Below are 6,582 nucleotides of genomic sequence, written 5' to 3'. Positions count from 1 at the left end.
CCTTTCCGGCAGTCTACACGGCATAATCCACCGAGTCTCCCACTTACGTAGGCACAAGGCTGGTGGTCCGTGGCAGTATCTAGGGTATTAATGGTGTCTGCACTGTGTTATTGTATCCAGTGCAGGTAACAAGGCAGTCGACGAGGATGCAGCCTGCTTGCATAATCGTAATCTGTTTGCATAATCGTAACCTGCTTTTCTCCCTTACGCAATTCATAAGCCATGCATTACGTGATTAGACCTGGTTTGCTGGTTCTAATTTGTTGTTATATTTGCTCTCGCTTGCTTCGAGTTTGTTGGTATTGAGTTTTATTTCTTTTTTGCGTGTTTGTTGGTATTGAGTTGATCTTGATGTTAACCTCAAGAACGAATATTCTGAGTTCCGTACTACACTATACATAATTTGCTGCGGTCATAGTATTTGGTATTTTCCTTTTAAATTTATGGAACCTCGCAAACCCCGCCATAGCGGGGGCGGCGGGGGGGCTCTTCTTCGACCAAGACGGCGGATCCCGGAGCCAGTGTGTTAGATGGTGCTTGCTGGCGGTGGTGGTGTGGGGCGGCGCAGCTACTGGCCAATGGAGGCACGTCATCTCGGCGGAGCACGCGGGCCGGTGGCGGCGGAACGTTTCTCTCGTGACGGGGATCGACTTGGTCAGATATGTGCCGGCCGGTGGAGGAGGCTGGTGGCCGATGCACGGCAGGGAGCCTGACAGGGCGGCGGGCTTGGACAAAGCTGGCAGCAGTGTGGTGATATGCTTGGGCGGTGGCGGCGTCATCTGGAGGCAGCGGAGCGATCCCACGGACAGGTTGGTGGGTGGCGGCGCTGCGATAGCTCGACCAAGATGGAGTCTTGGCAAGCAGTGAGTGGCCGATCTCCTCTATGCGGTGTGGTGAGCGGCGGGGCTCTCCCGGTGGTGCGGCTTGGTTTCCTTCATGGAGGAGCGGGTCTGACTGATGCAAGGCCAGCCTTTGGAGTGGGCATCGGCGGTTGTGGACGGTCCTAGACCTTGTCGGAGGTGCGGGGTTGCTGTGGTCTCTTGTTCAGGCTGGGAGTTGGTACTGTGCCCGGGTTTCTCTTCATCGTGCAGCTGGTCGTTGGTCTTCGGCTTCGCGACTACATCAATAGAGAGCTGCTGTGGCGGCGGTGCAGGGCTAATTGGATGGTGTTGCCCAATTCTAGGAGGCGTGGTGATGTGCGACGTGCGGATGAAAGTCTTGCCCAGCTTTCGTCGGGCCGGCGGCTATGGCACCCGTGGGTGTCATCCCCTCCTTAGAGGCATCACCGAGTCGGGTTCGTCATGTCCCTCGGTTGCTTGGAGTTGGTGGCTGTCTTCGGGCGAAAGTCTTGATTTGGTGTTGGATCGGCACAATGGCGGCGTCCTTGATGTCATATATCTGTTGGGAGCATTGTGTTTGGAAACATGGCTGGGACCTCATTGTTCTCCTTCGGTGCTCGCCGATGTCCTCTTTTGCTCCTCTGTGGCGCTATGTACGCTCCTCGCATGTGCTTCCAAGATGGCGTCTCCCTCAGATCAGACCGAGTCCTGCCATCCACTTGCCACTTCCTCTTAGACGCTTGGAGTGGATGGTGCGTCGACAAGTGAATTTCTGCGGTAGTTGGTTGTCTTCACAGGCGTCCGGCATTGGTCAAGACGCGGTGTTGTGCGTGAGCTGAGCATAAGCTCTTTTGTACGGCAGCTTGCTTTGCGGGGTGTCCTCCTTTGGTCTTTTCTCGGGAGTGGTGTGTGCGCTACGCTCATTGTTTGCAACGAGTTAGTAGTTTCTTGTAATTTCAACTTCTGTCTTGTATAAAGTTATGGTACGCCTAGGCGTACTCTCAACTAAGAGAATCTACAACCGGGCGCTCCAAACCCATCTCATACGTCCGGGCCGGCCGCCCAGTCACTGACCAGTCACGTTTTTGTGACCCAGATAGCCCCCTCAAACGGGCCTCAAACGTCCAAGCTGACCGGCACCCCTCATATCCAGTCAAAATATGAGATGGATATGGGGGTGTCCGGGCACGCCCGTCACGTACGACTGAGGAAGGGGTCCCACACGAACTCGCCGTAAACTCGGCGGTCCGATGGACGCCTCGTCCGTCGCTGCGGTGTGAACGCGCGTCACGTGGCACCGCTCTGGCTTGCTGCCCGAGAGAAAATCAGCCTATTTAAGCCGGCCGGAGTCCCACAACCCTAGTCCACCACCTTTCCCCTCTCTGCGCCGCTAGTCCGAGCCCATCCACCTCCTCTCTCTCCCACCCCAGCGCTCTGCCCACGCTTCGGTGCTCCGCCATGGTCCGGAGTAAGATCACCTACTACGCAATGCTCAGGCCGAAGTGCCGCGCCGAGATCAGGGCGAGACAAGCCGCGCGCGCAGCCCGCATCGCTGTCGGACTGCCTCCAGACTCACCGAAGCCGGAGGAGGAGGAGCTGGCGCCGATGAAGGTGAAGGAGGCGGAGGAGCCAGAGTAGCAGCTGCCGGGCTTCAACATGGAGCAGGCGGTGGCGGAGTTCGCCTTGCCTAGTCCGACGAGATTGCTGAGCAGCAGGCCATCCTGGAGTCCATCCAGGATGAGGCCTATGTGGAGGCCAACCGGGCTTTCCTTCGGCAGGAGTAGGCAGAGTCCGACGCGCTCTTCGCCAAACTCGATACGGAGATAGAGGCGGAAAAGGCCGGAATGGAGCAGCCGGAGACCCCAAATGAGCCAGAGCTGAAGTTGCCGCCAATCCAGTCGGAGCTGGGCATGAAGATCGTCGACATTTCTAACGATGAGTAGCTAGGTGATCGACGTAGTATGTAGGTTATTTTGTTTGCATGTCTTTGCATAGATTTAAGAATGTATATGATGTCCGGATGCAACAAATGAAATTTAAGGTGCATCTGCGGGCGCCTGAGGGGCCATATTTAACGTATCCGTAGAAAAATGAGGCCCGTCAAGGTCAGCGGGAGGTCGGAGAAATCACCAATCCCAGGAAAACCCTAGCCCCCAAATCGACCGAGTTCAGCCTCCCCCGACCGTGACTCCGACCCACTCCCCCATCCCCAGCCACCGGCGACCGCATCCCTCTGCTCCGGCTTCCATGGAGCCCGTGTCGGAGCATCGGCAGCTAAAGCTCTCCGACGCCGCCGGCGTCGCCGCTGGAGGCGGCGAGGACGATCTTCAGAACGCAACCGAGATGATACTCGACCTAGGTCTTACTGGCCTCACCCTGCCGCCTTCCGGCGTATTTACCCGGCTCACCGATCTTTGGCTGCGTGACATCCACCTGCACCGCTCGTGTAGCCTCAGTGATCTCGTCTCTTCACCACGGTGTCCATCTTTGCTGCGCCTTTCCCTTTGCTCTGTGAGTGGTCTGGATAATTTCACAATCCACTCGGAGTCACTCGTAAAATTGGAGCTGAGGGATCTGAGCTTGCAGCAGCTCAATGTTGTCGCGCTCCTTCTGCAAACGCTACTAGTATGCAACTGCTTCGCCGATATTCAGAGTCAGCCCGTTGCCAACATCTCAGCCCCTCACCTGGTGACACTTGATTGGAGGAGCTTTTATGATCCTAGCTCCCTCCTGCTTGATGAGATGCCACATCTCCAACAGCTGACCGCCAATCCCTTTTTTGCATATGGACCAGATGTGTTTTCTAAAGAGTTGCTCAACGCTTCTGCAGCATTTCGACCACATCAGCAAACGTTATCTGAGCCTTATCTATCCACGGGTGTCGGTGAGTTCATTCTTATGTTAGTTATTATGCCATTATTTATTGCAAGTCAGTAGTAGAGATTATAAACAAAATAGCTTCTAGTTAAACTTGCTTCAGGAATATGTCCTTAATTTGGACTACTTTTGAAACCATGCAAAGTTGAAAATTCACAACAATGCACAAAAAGGTGGACTTGTGTACTGTGTATTGGTGACTTTGTAAAAAATATCGGATGTGTTTGTGTGTCCGTATGCAATTGTATGACTTCCTCCGAACCTGCAGATCGAATCTGACAACCGATTCTTGATTGAAGATATGACAAAGTTTTCCTAACGTTACCAGCTTGGCATTGCTTGTATTGGCATGTGGACATTCCTTTGGAGCCAGCTTATTCCACGTTCTCAGGATGTCTAGTGGTATAAGCCGGTTCGAGCTTAGACTTCTCGACAGGCGAAGCGAATTGGAGGTAACACTATTCTTAGTTTATGGTGCCCATGGCTTAGCAGCGAGTTACCCTATACTACTCTTGTTGGTTTCGGTAACATACGGATCGGATGTGTTGCTTATCAAGCTTGACAAAGTAATATACTACCTACTTGGGTTTGTGACCTTGTAATAGGATTTTACATCAAAAGATTACCATTCTGTTGGAACTGCCAAAATAAACTGATGGGGTCATCTTTTTAGCAAATAAGAAATAGGAACCCTGATCTTATTCAGAAAATATAAAGATCTTTCTTTCGTGCATGGGTCGACGATAGCACAATACATGATAATTTGTGTAAGGTTTAGCTGTATTATTCCTTTATATGCATATAGTAATTATACTTTCTGCAATATGCTGGCTCCAAATTAATTTTTCTGTTTTGTTCCGTTGTGAAAAAATTTATGGACATATCTAAGAGTATTCATTCAGTCTGATTATTTATTAATTTCATCTCTCTCATCCAGCTGATATGCCTTTTGTTGCAGACGCACTCTCCGTGCCAATAAGATTGCATTTGTGCCGAGCCATCAAACTGGGAAACCGACGAACTCAAACTCAATTGCCTTAAGGAAGTAGAAATCCATGGCCTGAAAGGAACAGAACATGAAGTCGCCCTCATGAAAAGGTTATTAAACTGGACAACAATGCTAAAGAGGATGACACTAAATTTTCTTGTGTCAATGACTGAAAGCAAGGGCAAAGAGCACCTCCAGCTGTTACGAAGCTTCTCTAGGCCCGGAATATGTATGATTGGAAAAGCTTATTTATTTGACTAGGGCACCAACTTTGTCGCTTTTTAGTGGTTATCAGTTCAGCGCAGCCTACTTTTGTGAGACTGAACTTTGGTAACTTGTGTGAGTCCAACAACTTGTTTGTTTCCAGTATTTCTGAGACTGAACTCTTGTAACTTGTTTAATTCTACACTTGTTTTCAGTGTCTGAGACTGAACTATAGGAGTAACTTGTTCAACTCTAGTAACTTATTTAAGAATTCTTCAGTGTTTGTGAGGCTGAAGTGTAGTAACTTGTTCAATCCTACTATGATCAGGATTGGACTGTGATGTTTGGCATGATGTGCTTCTGCACGTTCTTTCTTCGGGGGTCCCCTGGGTCCAGTAATTAGTTTGTTGGTGCTTCGCTGCTAGACATATTCCAGCCAGATGGTGTTTAAATTTGTTGCATGCCGTTTTGTTTTACCTTATGTATTTTCCTGTTATCATAACTCTTGTATTGGTCGGCAGTTTCTTTAATCGAAATCAATGAGGAGGCTCGTTGTTTCAACAAAAGAAGTACAAAAAATAAAGAAATATTAGAAGTACAAAGAGAAAGAAATATTGGAAGACACATCGGCGGCGACGGTCGGGTGTCGTTGGGCGTGCGGTTGAGCTCGCAAGAATCTTGGCGGAGATCTCTCAGTAGTGGTGGATATGGAGGTGGTGCGACGATCAGCTTGGCGGCGCTTCGGTGGAATTGAGTGAGGGGTTTGAGAGACGGGGGGCAGGGGTATTTATAGGATAGCGACACAGGTTTGTGCGTGTCCACGAATAGCACGAACGGGAGGTCGTGTCGAGTGGGGCGCTCGGATCATGGGTGCGGCTCTTGAGGGCGATAGGTTGAAGGCGATGACGTGTCCTGATGGGTGGGTCCCGACGTCAATAGGAGAGAGGGGGGAGAGAGTGCGTGCAAGAAGAAGCGGCAACCGTCCGATCTCATGCGAGCAGCCAGGAATAGATCATGCGTACTGTTTCTCTCTCTCTCTCTCTCACTCCGGCATGTGCGTTGGGCTTGCTAGCTGGCGGTTGGGCTTTTCTTTCTCTCATTTGCCCTTTTTTTGTTTGCCCTTTTTCTTTTCTGATTTCTTTTTTAAACAAGGATTTACTTATAATTTGAGTTGCCCAAATTCAAACTATTTTAAACATTTGAACACACAAGAAAATCAGGCAAATGTGAATCTTAGGAATTACTTTCCTGCCCTTAATACAATTTTGGAAAAACTTTTATGCAAAAAAAAACATTATGGCTAATTATTAAACTCCAATTTGACTCAGGGTTCTAAAATTGGTCAAATTTGATTTTCAGACTCCAAATATGCAACAAAATCATGGATGATTGCCTCGACGACCTCCACGCAACCACCGCTTCCTCCCCGTAGAAGGAAATAAAGAGGGCCGACCCCAACTCCTCCAAGCCGAGCTCCTCCTCCTCCACCCGAGCTCCCCCAACTGGCCTCCTCCTCTGCTCCATCCCCCCACCCCCACGCCTCCACACCCCCACACCCTACCCCGTGCCTAGATTGAGGACTTGGCTATGAGGAATAGCTCTCCTCTATTGGATCTAGTAGGTGGCAGTGTTTATGTGACGAAATATGGGTGGATCGAGGGAAAATGGCGAAGA

This window comes from Triticum dicoccoides, chromosome 7B (genome assembly GCF_002162155.2).
Source record: "Triticum dicoccoides isolate Atlit2015 ecotype Zavitan chromosome 7B, WEW_v2.0, whole genome shotgun sequence".
Classification (NCBI taxonomy): Eukaryota; Viridiplantae; Streptophyta; class Magnoliopsida; order Poales; family Poaceae; genus Triticum; species Triticum dicoccoides.
The sequence above is the reverse complement of the archived record's forward strand: the minus strand, read 5'-3'. Positions refer to the sequence as shown.